The sequence below is a fragment of the Phalangium opilio genome, unplaced genomic scaffold (genome assembly GCF_054372755.1).
Source record: "Phalangium opilio isolate 3A_F unplaced genomic scaffold, DU_Popi_V2 ptg000483l_1, whole genome shotgun sequence".
NCBI lineage: Eukaryota > Metazoa > Arthropoda > Arachnida > Opiliones > Phalangiidae > Phalangium > Phalangium opilio.
In genome coordinates this window covers 725,001-740,000 of record NW_028324236.1, presented here as the reverse complement: position 1 = coordinate 740,000, position 15,000 = coordinate 725,001, and the positions used below count along the sequence as shown (strand labels likewise).

The 15,000-nt window shown below is 42.1% G+C and overlaps 1 pseudogene; it reads right to left on the bottom strand.

The window, feature by feature from the left end:
- Positions 1-13,010: 13,010 nt before the first annotated feature.
- Positions 13,011-14,206, bottom strand: LOC149593979 (small subunit ribosomal RNA; annotated as a pseudogene).
- Positions 14,207-15,000: the final 794 nt, after the last annotated feature.

The window sequence follows — 15,000 nt, the reverse complement described above, 5'->3', positions numbered from 1 at the left end:
CATTTTAAGACAACGCCGTTGTTTCTACAATTTCGGACGTCATCGATCCCGACTCCAAGTTGCGCGGAATCGATGTTGTCCCTAAGCTGCTTTCGAATGTCATCCGATGACGAGTTGCCAGCGCCACTCGGAAACACAAGGACTGTACAAGCCGTGTCCGGTAAGGGCGGCTGTTTTGGTTTTTTCGACTTGGCAGGTTTAATATGGCCAGGGGGAACTGTCGGAGGAGTAGCAGCCTGGACCTGCGATGGTTTCACCATTTTCTTTTTTCTGGAGACAGTGACCCAAGGATTAGGTGGGTCAGACAGCGGAGCAGGGGGCAAAGGAGGAGAGACCTCCGCCTCCGTGCGTACATCAGAGAGTACGGATAGAGTCTCCTTAAGAAGACCCTCCGTCTGGCTCAGTGTGGAGTGAGATGACAACGCCTGAGAGAGAAGAGATTGCGTCTCCCGCAGTTGTTGGCGAAGTTGGGTACGATCGTCATTTATAATGCGTAATTTGGATGTTAGAGACTTGACCTCAGTCTCAAGACGTTGGTCACGTTCTAGTTGTTCGAGAAGGCAATCTTAAACGGGAGCCGGAAGCGGATAGAATGTCCTCTAAAGAGGAGTCAAAACGGGAACAATCGCTCCCAGAAATACCTGCAGGAAGATCTTCTAAAAAATCCTCGGTATGTTTCAGGAGATCCCGCGAGCAATCCGCAATGGATACGGTAGTCTCAGAGACGATAGACGTGAGAGAAGTGTTTAAGTCGGTATGTTTATCCATGGTCATGTATTTAAAAAGAAATCGGCCTTACCCGACAGTAGCTGCCGCATTTAAACCCCGCCTGCAGCACGGGGTGGTCAGCCGGGGACAGAAAACCAGTCCCTCGACCTTTGCGGCGGAGCCGGATCCTCCCAATCAATCCTCCAGGCCTCCAGTCAGCTGGGCGAACCATGCCCCCGGTTAATTCCGGGGCCCGGGGCATCCACCCCGGAGACCTCTTCCTGGGATCCTGAAAGGGGACCACCAGCACCCCGCGGGTTGCCCCCCGAAGACCATGGGGGCTCACCTGTGCGGATATTCTGGCCAGGACAGCCGGAATCCGAAGAAACTAGACATGCAGGGCACCCGCAGTGCCACGACGCCTGGGCGCATGCCGGCTCGACCAAAGCCGGCAGCCCGCGCGCTGGGGAAACCCCGACCGAATAGGACTTCGGATCTCATCCTAAACGGCCCCCTGCATGCTCTCCCATCAGAGAGGAGAGACTGTCAGTATAAATTACTGCCGAGGCGACGGAATTAGTTATTATCCACTCAACGGCACCTTTAATTGCCAAGAGTTCGAGGTGAAAAATATCAGTTAAAGGCTCGTCAACGCGGGCTGTGTGATGGTCTATTTCCTCACTGTTTAGGTAGACTACAAAAGCAAATCTTGAGCCAGTGGAGCTTTTCGAACCGTCCGTGAAGATTTCATATCCCTCTGAGGTTGGGGGGTTTTAACATATGGCTGCGAGAAACGATGAGCTGGGTGAATATCCCAGATGTCTAAAGGGTATTCATATTGGCCTCCTTTAAGGGAAACCAAGCCATGCTTCGCTGATTCCCGCAGAGTGTAAAACCGGAAAATTGCTGCCTCCTGGCTCGCCACTAGATCAACAGGGATCGTTCCGCACATGATGGTAAGGGCGTCGTGGGAAACGGTTCTGTATGCGCGTGAAACTCGTAGAAGGGCAATACGCTGAATGCGATTTAACAAGGTTATCATAGTCTTATTAGCCTGCTCCTTCCACCAGGCTCCGGCACCATAGACAATCACTCGTTCGAGGGCGCCTTTGTAAATCTGAAGCAGAGCTGCCCCGGACAGACCCCAGTTCGCTCTGGCAAATGTCGCCAGGTCATGGGTAAGTAACGTTATTCTCGTCTTGATCCACTTTAAATGTGGAATAAAATTTAAATGGCGATCAACAATCACACCTAGATATTTTATTTCGTCTTTGTGTTTGAGGGTCTTACCCTCCAACTTAAAAATGGGATAGCGGGGATGCTTTGCTTTTTTCCTGAATGGCGCGTGCTTCGGAAAGGTAAGTACTTGCGTTTTTGTGGTCGAGAACGTTAATTTGTTTTCTGCTCGCCATCCATCAATTATTCTTAAAAGTTCATTACCACATAATTCCAGGTTTTTCCTAGATTGAGCGCTGATCATCAAAAGAAGATCATCGGCAAATGCCCGAGTTTCAGTACCATCAGGGTATGCCTTTCGCAACACGTCATCAATAACTAAGTTCCACAAAAGTGGCCCTAAGCATGAACCCTGGGGGCAACCTCGGTGATGGTTCTAGTAATTACTGCGTCTGGTGTGTACACGCGGGCCTTCCGGTCGGTCAGAAACGCTGCGACAAGTGAGTATAGGTTGCTAGGACAGTGTCTTTTTTTCAGAGAATGGAGAATCCCAGGAACCCACACCCTGTCGAAAGCACCCTGTATATCAAGCGAGATTAAAGATGTATATAGGCCCGAGGTCTTATTGGACTCAATTTGCTTTATAGCCTTGAACAGGGCCGCAGCGGTGGAATGGTCGTGTCTAAAGCCGTACTGATTGTCGTGGAGAGGTGCGTTTTTATGTAGAAAATGGTAGAGACGGTTCGTCATTACCTTGTCAAGGAGTTTGCAAAGAAGTGGCATAAGACTAATTGGCCGGTATGAAGTACTTAATTCCGGATCCTTGCCAGGTTTATTTAGAAGGATCAGCTTGGCAATCTTCTAGCTACTAGGAAAATAGCCGTTCATGAAGCAGGTATTAAGCAGGGCCAAGAAAAGGTCTTTCCGAACGATATAGAGATTACGAAAAATTTCTACAGTGAGGCCGTCGTACCCTGGAGCTTTACCACAGGGCAGATGATTAATAACCTCTGAAAGCTCATCCTCCTGGAACGGTACATCATTGTAGCTTAATGGGGGGTGCGTGACAGAAGCTCTTATTGTGGCTTGATGACCGTCATCAGAATTAGGGTCGTCATCGGGGAATAGGTCATCAAGGATTGTTTCGTATGTACTAGTAACGGTAGTTGTACTCGAACCATCTGGTCGGCGAATGGAGTGAATGGTTGAAGGATTACGGTTTTTGGATGTCGCTAATTTATAGGGAAGAGTAAATGGATTGATTTGGGTGACTGATGAGCAGTAGTTTGCCCACGAGTCCTGTTTAGATCTTCTCACATGTAGTTCGTATTTGGAAAGTTCTGCTTTGTATAATAGAGCAAAACGTTGTCCTTCAGGCGAAGCCTTTGGAAGCGATGGCGTAGCGCGCGTACTTGTTTGCGGTGAATGGTCAGTGCAGGTGTCCACCAAGGTACAGCCCGGTGTTGAGCCTTACCGCGGGGTTTGAGGGTAAGATCACATATAGTTTTAATAGTCGAATTGATCATCGATGCAAAAATGTCAATGTCTTCTGGTGTGGAACAAACTGGAATCGGTATGGTAGTGAGCAATTCCGTAGCCTTGGTTGTGAAAAGGGGATCTACGACAATTCGGAGAATGACAATTTGGAGAACGACAACTCGGAGCACGACAACTGGGTGAAAGACAGTTCGGTGAAAGCGACAATTGGGGGAAAGACAATTGGGTGAATCCGACAATTGGGGGAATGACAATTCGGCGAAAGCGACAACTGGGTGAAAGACAATTCGGAGAGTAGGACAACTGGCGGAACGACAATTAGGTGAATTGTACTTCTTGCTTACCGAAAGAATAACGCAGTTTTTTCACCTTAAAAAATTATTAAATGCAGGAGTGTCATTAAGGTGTCAGACATTAGTAATGATTGTCTACCATTGGGTCGAATCCCATTGGATCGAATGTCTTGTTCGACCGAATCCCATTAGACCGAATACCGCAATTTGGGCGGTTTTCCAATCATGAATTTTCCTTTCATTCCTATTTTCAATTGATTTTCTAATTAAACTTCTTGATATTAAAGCAAATAATATTTATGTTCACCAATAACATTCTTCAATAAATTTTGGTATTAATTTTCATTGTTGGAAATTGTCTAACCTAAACAAACCAAACCTAACATAACAGTAATGTTTTGGAAAAGGCAAATTATTTAAGAAGTCAATGAAGCTAAACATCAATATTTTGTCAAAGGCGTAACATTGTTAAATGAATTATAAAATATGAAATATTACTAACCTAACCTCACCTAACCAAACCAAACCAAACCAAACCTAACCTAACATAACAGTAATGTTTGGAAAAGGCAAATTATTTAAGAAGTCAATGAAGCTAAACATCAAAATTTTGGAAAAGGCGTAACATTGTTAAATAAATTATAAAATATTACTAACCTAACCTAACCTAACCAAACCAAATCTAACCTAACATAACATAACAGTAACTTGGCCCATTAGTTTTGAAAGTAATTTCAATTATTTTAACTTATTGTATTAACTACAATAAAAAATTTATTATATTGTTCCTCTATTCGTGAAAAACTGAGTTATTCTTTCGGTAAACAAGGAGTACAATTCACCGAATTGTCGTTCCGCCAGTTGTCCTACTCTCCGAATTGTCTTTCACCCAGTTGTCGCTTTCACCGAATTGTCATTCCCCCAATTGTCGGATTCACCCAATCGTCTTTCACCCAATTGTCGCGTTCACCGAATTGTCTTTCACCCAGTTGTCGTGCTCCGAGTTGTCGTTCTCCGAATTGTCATTCTCCGAATTGTCGTGATCCCGTGAAAAGGCCCCAGTCAGCGGTCTTAGTGCTATATGCAAATGTTTGCAATGTGGACGGGCAATGATGGCGGCTATATTGAAATGTAATGTACCGATGATCACTAAAACTGTCCTCATCATCTAGGACCTTCCAGTTGGTAAGGTGGTCCTGTACATTTCCTGAGAACAGCGTCAAATCAATCCAACTCCTTCCGTTAACCGTCGAAAACGTAGGCGGAGAATGGCGGTCATTTGCTATGAATAGGTCGTGAGTGCTTAAAAATGCTTCAGTCACATCTCCTCGGTCGTCGTCAACCGGAGATCCCCAAAGTGCATTTTTGGCATTAAAATCACCGGCCACGATTAGGTTGGAACTGGATGCAGAGCCAATGAGAGACGAGATTATAGCTAGTTCTGAATTTATGTCACCAGATGGGGGTAAGTAAAGAGATACTATTGTAAGTGGCGAGCCTCGAAAGCTTATGGTAACTACTATCGCATTTGCTCGAGCATGTAGTGACACCGCGCCGATTTCCTTGTTTAGGACAATAATCGCCGCCCTACCACCGTCATTGTCATGGAAGACCCTAGATGAAAGTGGGAAGCCGGCAATAGTGCCACCAGAAAGGTAAGGTTTCTGAATCAGCGCGATGTCTATACGCAACTCAAGCAGGCGCGGACGAAGGAGAGCCGTAGCGACCCTAGACTTTCCTAAATTGATTTGAATAAAATTAAGTGAAGTAGGACTATGAAATAGATGAAATGGTGGAACTGGTTGATTATGGGCCATAATTGATGCGCGAACGTCGTAGCTGTACCTCTCGTTGATAACATGGGCAATTATTGTCAACGCTAGAATGGGCTGTAGAGTGATTCGTCTTGTATTTATTGTTCGAATTTCTACAACTTATACATTTTTTGGTAGGAGAGGGACAGTCTCTGTACAAGTGACCCTCGTCTCCGCAGGCAGTGCAGAGGGATACCTGCGAGTCACAGTTGCGTTGGATGTGGCCGAGTCGGCAACATTTGAAGCAGCGAGGAACATTAATGTGTTCAGCTACAGTGCAGTTTGTCAAACCAATATGGACCTTTTGTAATTTCATAAGGGCATTGAAAAGGGAAGACGAAGTTTCCACCACCCAGTTTGTGGTATTGTTTCGACCACGGAGAGGATATTTCACACAGATGTCTTCCTTAGTACATGTCAATTGATTTTGGTCGATAAGAGCATCATTGAACTCCTCTTTGGTGAGGGCAGCGTCCGCACCATTTATTAAAAGTCTTGGTTTAACTAAAGAAGGCGAGAGCGCCGTAGTAGTGTCTTTAAGGGCTGTATTGGTAGACATTTCCGATCGTAGTGCCACTGCATCAGCTTTAGAATTACAGCGGATAACAATGCCATTATTACGGCAGGGGCGAATTGTTTCAACTCCCACCTTTAGTGCCTTGATGTCAACAGACTGTTTAATTTTTGTTGTAAGTGTGGCGGAGGTCTCAGCAGAGTTAGACGCTGCATGGTAAACTAATACTACTGTATCGGGCGACGTCTGACCTATGGATGTGCTGAAAGGTGCATTGACTGGACGCCCCGGAGAACTTGGTGTAGTTTGTCCATGGGCCAGCATCACGGGTCTGGGAATAAATAAGTTCTGTTGGGCTACACTGGAAAACGTATGAGCCGCTGAAAGGCGGTCCACCTTAGGAAATGTGCTATTTGTTTATTTGTGCATAAGTAAGGGTTGTTGTCTTTGTTCAGAAATTACGGAGCGAAGCGTCGAGATCGTCTTGTCTTTTTCCGACAAAAGGCCACGGAACTTGGCGGTGGCCTGATGTAGGGAAAAGATTTCGTCTTGCAATTCACCAAAAAGTTCTCTTATATTACCAGCAAGGGCCTGGGATAGCTTTTTCTTAGGATCCAAAAGGATGACTTCTAGCGCCTGCAAAATTAACGAGACTTAGAGAGCGATGCCTCTTCGTCAGAGCCAACCTCCCCCTCAACAATAGCGTCGCCCTCGTCCGCCAGGAGTGAGAAGGAATTGGACAATGGTATTGACTTCTCAGCAGGAAAATTCTTCTGCAGCGCCAACTCAACGGAGGACCGTCGAACAGAATTCTTAGTGGCAATGGCAGCCTCGTCATCAGAATTGTTGGGAGAATTTTCTAAGGAACTCTTAGAACTCGAATTTTGCTGAAATGTGGCCATTGTAAAGTAAAAAAGGGGGGAAACCGGTCTTACCCGGCAGTAGCCGCCGAATTAACCCCCGCAACGGCACGGATGGGCCTAGCCGGTAGAAGGCAAAACCAGGCTCTTCGACTCCAGACTACATCCTGCTCTACCATTCCCTGGGCCTCCAACCCGCTGGGCGAACCATACCCCCGGTTAATTCCGGGTCCGGTGAGTCCACACCGGGGATCTCTTCCCAGGTTCAGGTAAAGCCCCCCGCAGCCCCAAGCCAGGCGATCCTTAATGGCCTAAGGATAACCGGGTACGGGAAATAGCAAGGCAAGGCCGGAACCCGAAAGAACCGCCCCTTTCGGTGGACACCCGCACTGCCACAACCCCTGGGCGCCACCGGTTTCCCCTCAACCGGCAGCATGCGCGCTGAGAGATCTCGGTCAGAAAGGACTTCGGATATCATCCATTCCGACCTCTCGTGTCACCCAGCCTGCGCGGCCCCCGCACAAAGGGCCAAAAACCAACCCCACAATGACCAACCGGCGTGGGTAGCCCTGCCGGCAACGCTCATTGCGCCCAAAAGAAAGTATGGGAAAGGGTTGGGATGGGATGGTCACCTTGGACCGGTCAAATTCCTCCCCGCTCGCCTGTCCGGCATGTGACACTAGCCGGCATAGCCGAGACGGATCCACGGATAGAAGACCGGAGCCCCTCCACCACGACAAGGTGGTGACCGCGGAGGGGAGTAGATAGGGACAGTGGGAATCTCGTTAATCCATTCATGCGCGTCACTAATTAGATGACGAGGCATTTGGCTATTACAAAACTTTATTTTCAGATTTAAAATTACATTCTGAGAAATGAATTCGAAGGTGGAAAGCAAGTCCACCCTCTTAAAACAACCCTTTATCAAAAAGGTAAGAAACACTAATTGACCATTAATAATATATTATTTTTTTTTACAGATTTAGGGTTGCAGAGCGGGTATTGCCCGTTTAAAGGACCAGTGCCGGACGACAACACTCACCATGACCCCGGATGGATTTGGAGCCGAAGCCCATCATGGTAAGTACTAAAAGTTACTATTTAAATACACTAACCACCAAGTTAAAAATTACACATTAAAGAGCGATTAAAAAGTTCGGTAAGACAATTTAAAATTAAACATTACGAGCAAACGCGCGTTTCATAAACTCTTGATATAGATAATCAAAAATGTCTTGATTAGAATCAAGACTTAAACAAGTTGGGAAAACCAAAATATTACCTCTCCGTGTCGAGAAGATTATATAACCTTAAGTATCCAATGAAAACGTCGACCTTTTTGCCCTCATCCTTTCCCGCGCTTTGCGCTTCCGCATTTGATCCTTACTCTCAACATTATCTTCCTCCATTTTACATACAAAAATCAAATACTCACAAAAAGAAGTGGCAAAAACCTGCTGGCTCTTTACAACCACTTAATTTGACTTAATATCCAATTTCCAACAACAATAATATACCGGTAGTTTAATTGACAACCTACTAGCATCGAAATTCTCATTAAGAATGACTCCCGCGAATAAAAAAGGGCAATTTTCAACTGGGTGGGCGTTATCTCATTAGATTTGAAAAATATCATTTGTCTTTTTTAACAATGCCTAACCGTTTGGATTTTTTTAAAGCAATCTTAGCACCAAAAAATATTTTTTGATACAAAATAAATGTTTTATATTCTTATTAAGAATAAAACAAGAGGATAAAAAAGGTCTGTCCTCTCGTAATTTTTTAAGCTTTTATCATGATTACTCTATACAACAGTAACAAGGAGTGTAAACCCATTAGTGGAAGCAGTATTTTTTTCCCAAAACAATCTCGCTTATGTTTATCCTCTCTAGACTTCGCTAAAAACGTATTACTCCTATATAAAATATTAATAGACAGGAAAGGATTCATACCATTAAAGGAGCGCAATATTATCCATATTTTCATTTCATATACAGAGAAAAGAAATTATTATGTTTCTAAGAGGAGCTTCCCATTTTTGTTGTTGTTTTGAAAAAATATATCGCAATGCACGGGCCTTGATAGATATAGGAGGCAATGAATGAAATATATCACAATGCACGTGCCTTGATAGATATAGGAGGCAATGAATGAAATATATCACAATGCACGGGCCTTGATAGATATGAGGCAATGAAGGAAATATATCGCATGCACGGGCCTTAGTAGATATAGGAGGCAATGATAATCTCTCTCTTTGCACGAGAGGTTTATCTTTAATATTTAAATAAATATAATTATTTTTAATTATTTTAATCTTCAATAATTAACATTAATAATAATTAAATCGTTTAAAATAAAGTTATACCTATTATCTTCTCAAACTTTGCTAATATTGACGTTTAAAGTGAAGGGTACCCCTCTTGGCCGCTTTTTTCAAATTTGGGGTATATATACGATTCGTTTCCATTATAATAGTAAGGAAAAAGCGCAATTGCGAAAACCTTTGGTGGCGATCCCACCTTAGGGAGGCTAGACGTTTCTCGTAACCCTAGCTGATCGCCGCGTATATCCTAAAACAAAACGATGATAATGGAGTAGAAGCCAATGATACAGATTGGTGTCTATGTGGAATAGACGGAAGACCAGTGGATGGTGGTGTTAGAAGCCAGTGTAAGTGCAGACTGGTGTCAATGTGGGATTGACAAAGATCAGAAGATGGTGGTGTTGGAAGCCAGAAAAGTACCAGACTGGTGTTCATGTGGGATGGACGAAGACCAAACATGGTGGTGTGAGAACTCAAGTATAGAGTAGCCAACGGAGAGAAATACAATTTTCCAAATTTCTGTGAACTGTCAATGCGGTCCGGAAATTGGGAATACGTTTGCTCCGATACGCAAACTGCGAACGCGGTCACGTGAGTGTAACAACAGACAGACACACAGACACACAGACACACAGACAGACACACAGACAGACACACAGACACGGCCGTTACAGAACCTCTCCTGGACTACGTCACACGGAGAGGTAAAAAGTATCGATAAGACTGAGGTTATCACTTGACTTAAGGTTCAGATATTACATTTTCTTTTTAATTGAAACTTAAAGGCATGCTTAAGAAAAAGCAACGTTCCATTACCGTTTTCCGTTGAAATAACTTATTTTACAGGTAATCAATTTCAAAAATTTACTTATCTCGGGTTTTCGGGCACAATTCCATTCCCCCAAAACATTTTATCATTACATTAATTACTTTTGAGAGAGTACGTGTATGACTTTGAGTTTTAAAAGGTTCCCCCATTTGTGCCCGGCATGCTTCGCAGTGGATCAGTTGAAAACAATGGCGGAAAATTAAGTAGGGACAGTTAGATTTTTACTTGTGGTTATGCAAAATGATGTAATGTCTAGTGTACTTCAGTCAACAGTCATACTGTTCATTCTCATAGCTCGGGACATGATTAATGCTACTCACCTATTTCTCTCTCTAGTTTCAAAAAATGGTTAGAGACTATTCAGTGCCGCTGATCGCACGTGATGATATTTCAACTACAGTTTACATCAATTCTCCGTTGTCGTACTATTAGCGGGTTAAGCACTAATTTGTTCTGGACATGTCTCGAAAGGGTGCTTGTTGTAAGTTTTTAAAAAAGTGTTGCCATTTGCCAATGTGCGGGTAATGTCTCACATCGTGGGAAATTTAGGTTTGGTGTTAGGCTCTGTGGGGAAAGGGTAATATTTTTCCAAAATCGATCAAATGTCGGAATTTTCCTGTTAAAGGGTTAATAGTGCAGACTGTGCAATTAAAATTAGTGTATTTTCTAAAATTTTGTCCGGTTTAATAATTTCAAGCGACATTTTGAAATGAATTCGGTGATTTTAAGTTTGGCACTGAAAAAGAAAGAAAGCATATTTTGAGAATTTTTAAGCTTTATAGCACTTTGGAGCGTTTGTACATATTGTCAAACCCATGCGGAGTGATATTCCATATTAAGCTTAGTAGGATAAAATAGTCCAGATAAATATGACTGTAATGAGTGAAATTTTAAAATGGAAGTGGGAAAATCCACTTTCTAACATTGGCAACACTGATTTGAAAGTTTTGGTCATGGCTAAACAGACCGCTCATTCAGTTTTCTATTGTTTTAAAGCTTATTTTGACACGTTATCTCTCAAAAGTAATTAATGTAATAATAAAATGTTTTGGGGGAATGGAATTGTGCCCGAAAACCCGAGATAAGTAAATTTTTGAAATTGATTACCTGTAAAATAAGTTATTTCAACGGAAAACGGTAATGGAACGTTGCTTTTTCTTAAGCATGCCTTTAAGTTTCAATTAAAAAGAAAAATTAATATCTGAACCTTAAGTCAAGTGATAACCTCAGTCTTATCGATACTTTTTTAAGTCTTGATTCTAATCAAGACATTTTTGATTAATATCTGCAACTTCAGTCTTAATTGTTTATTAATTTATTTTAATGTTGAAACCGGGGTTGATTTTAGCCATTATTTCATCGCGTATTGCCTCATACCATAGAATCGGCATTATTATTTAATTTCCGATTCCCTCATACCATAGAATCGTTATTATTAATTTATTCCCGATGGGGGTGGACCAGAAATATACCAGATGTTCCCACGCAGATCATTCTTAAAGCCTGTTTTAATGCCATTGTTCCAACAACATTTAAATACGGATATAGCTCTTAACTTTCACGTTCAACATAAATGACTTTAAAATATATCTTATTCTGGCAGTTGGTGAAATAGGCAAATTGTAGTAAACCAACTACCAATAATTTGGGAAAGGTAGCAATATTTTGGTGGAAAAAACATACAATTTAGTAATATCGTTCTAAATGGGGCAAATTGATAATAATTTGAAAGCAATAAGAGGCGCAAATTTAGTGCAACATCGCTCCTTTGGTACTGTTAGAGATTTTCTTTTTTTGTGTATTTTTGAAAAAGCTGGCATAAGCTACTTTAAGGTCCGCCCTCGTGTTGACTTCTAGTTGGTTTCTGACTTTGGTATTGAAAAATTGTAGGGTAGAATATTAGGCACCGTGTTTTGGGCAGGCAATGGAACTGTTTAGCTTTAGCATTAAGCATTGGAAATAACTATTTATTTATACTTATGAAATGAATCGTGAAATTACGTGCTGTCAGATATTTAGGTCTTGAGTACAGTAATTTAATAACTTTAAAAATTATGGTCAAAAATTTTATTCAAGAAAAGAGTTCTTTAATGATAATTATAACATTATCTGGAATTTAGAAATAAACTTTTGTTTAATAATTCCACGTGAATCATTAAAGAATTAAATAACATTATGAATATTTAGTTTTTTGAGTATTTTAAAAGCTTTAAACACGTATGATGATGTTCTGTTAATGCACAATAGATTTATTTTGGTACACTTTTGGTTTGATATAGCTGCATTTTTTTACAGCATTTAATTTGGGCTTAAATTCCCATGGTTGATTTCTTATTATAAATTTTATTATTAAATTTTTTTTTTCTAGGAATATTTTTTGTTTTCCATGTTTAAGCTAATAGTTGCGTATTTTATAAGCTTTTATTCGTAGCTTCCGAAGGAAAATTTAATTTTTGTCTCCAGAATGGTTTTTAAAATAATTAGTGATTTGTTCTCGTAAAATTTTCAATTCAGTGGTAAATGTAAGTTTCACTATGGAATCATTGAAGAGATTAATGAAATTTTCAAAGACAATCATACGTGAAGGATGGACTTAAAAGTCCAACATTAATGTTGAATGCATATAATAATTTTGATAATCTCTCAAGTGAAAAATTCCATTTTTAAAAAGTGTTTATATACATTTAACCCTAGGACTCTCAAATTGGGAATTTATAATAGCCCAGTTGCCAGAAAAAACAGTAATTTTTTTGTCTCCTATAAAGGGGGGGGAGGGGTGTCTTTGTTAAATCACCTTTAACATTTTTAAAGATGCTTTTTAAAAGCGTACTGATATGTTGAGGTAAAATATGAGTTGTTCAGATGCCCTTTAATTGTTAGTGATAATTCTATATCATTTCACAAACATTTTTCGTATTCATTATTATTGCATGATAGCGTTAGTGGTTAATGGTTAATGAGTGAGTGTCATTAATTGACATCTTTAATTACCGATTTCATCGAGCTTCTTTTGTTTGTCAAACGTTCATTGCGATGGTTTCCTTTAAGTTTCAGCTTTGCAACCATACTTCCTCCGGAACCCACAAACTTTGGTTTCCCGGAAGCTGCCCGCCGAGTCAATTGAGTAACTCAGGCGGATCGCTGGTTGGCATCGTTTACGGTTAGAACTAGGGCGGTATCTGATCGCCTTCGAACCTCTAACTTTCGTTCTTGATTAATGAAAACATTCTTGGCAAATGCTTTCGCTGTAGTTCGTCTTGCGACGGTCCAAGAATTTCACCTCTAGCGTCGCAATACGAATGCCTCCGTCTGTCCCTTTTAATCATTACCTCGTGTTCCGAAAACCAACACAATAGAACTCGAAGTCCTTTTTCATTATTCCATGCACCATTATTCAGGCGGGACGCCTGCTTTGAGCACTCCAATTTTTTCAAAGTAAACGTGTCGGGCACCTACGACACTCAATGAAGAGCACCGAAGGAAAACCGACAGGATGTTCAGGCCAGGCAGTAACCACCGGAGCGGACCGCCTGTCTGGAACTGAGATTCAACTACGAGCTTTTTAACCGCAACAACTTTAATATACGCTATTGGAGCTGGAATTACCGCGTCTGCTGGCACCAGACTTGCCCTCCAATGGATCCTCGTTAAAGGATTTAGAGTGTACTCATTCCAATTACGGGGCCTCAAAAGAGTCCCGTATTGTTATTTTTTGTCACTACCTCCCCGTGCCGGGAGTGGGTAATTTGCGCGCCTGCTGCCTTCCTTGGATGTGGTAGCCGTTTCTCAGGCTCCCTCTCCGGAATCGAACCCTGATTTTCCGTTACCCGTTACGACCATGGTAGGCGCGTAGCCTACCATCGAAAGTTGATAAGGCAGACACTTGAAAGAAACATCGCCGATACGAGATCGTGCGATTTGCCCAAAGTTATCCAGAGTCGCCATGGTAAGCGGGCCGAAGCCCGATTGGTCTTGGTCTAATAAAAGCGCCCCTTCCCTAAGGTCGGGGCTCTGCTGCATGTATTAGCTCTAGAATTACCACAGTTATCCAAGTAAAAAAGTACGATCTAAGAAACCATAACTGATTTAATGAGCCATTCGCGGTTTCACCTTATTTCGGCATGTACTTAGACATGCATGGCTTAGTCTTTGAGACAAGCACATGACTACTGGCAGGATCAACCAGGTAACAACGAATAACGTTGCCGTCAGTTGACGTCAGTCCCGGGCTACGACCGGCCCGATTAAGGACCGACGAACCGGGTTAAAGGCGTCGTAGAACTGCCGCTTGAAGTGGACGGCTCCAACTTTATCGACGTTAAAAACGAGAAGCCGAACCCTCTCGGGAACGGTTTTCTTCGCTTCTGTTTCTCGATTCATTCACCCGAGGCGATATATTTCAATCGCTGTGTTCGAGCGTGAACGCTGAGGTACTTGGATTTTGCCCTTTACGAGACAAACTCACCATCGAATAGCAATTATTACCAATTGGCCCACCAACGTCGCACCTCCGTTACGAGGACGATCTGAGACTAGCTGATAAAATTACCGCTTCGATCAACGGCCGAAAGTCGGCTAGACTTTCGTACGCGCCAGAAGCTCCGGGAGACGTGACGTATTTCTTTGTTTTTCAATTATCACAAATTGATGCTTGAAATTGTAGGGACAATTTGCATCAATTGATAATTTAAATTGAAACACAAAACGAACACGCTCCACAATAGTAGTGTGGAACATAAGTATTAGGGAAAACTTACCAGTTCGGGAATTTTCAAATTTTTAACATCCATGTTTCCCGAAGCCCGTTAAAAACATGAACTCACTAACGATGAAAAAATTTAATTGACACTCTTTTTTCAATATGCGAAGGGAAGAAGGAGAGAGGGTGTGTTGGTGGTAGGGAGGAGGGGGGATGCTAATGGAATGCGGGGTTAATATAAGTTAACGGAATGAAGTTAAACTTTCATTGACAGTGTTTTATGG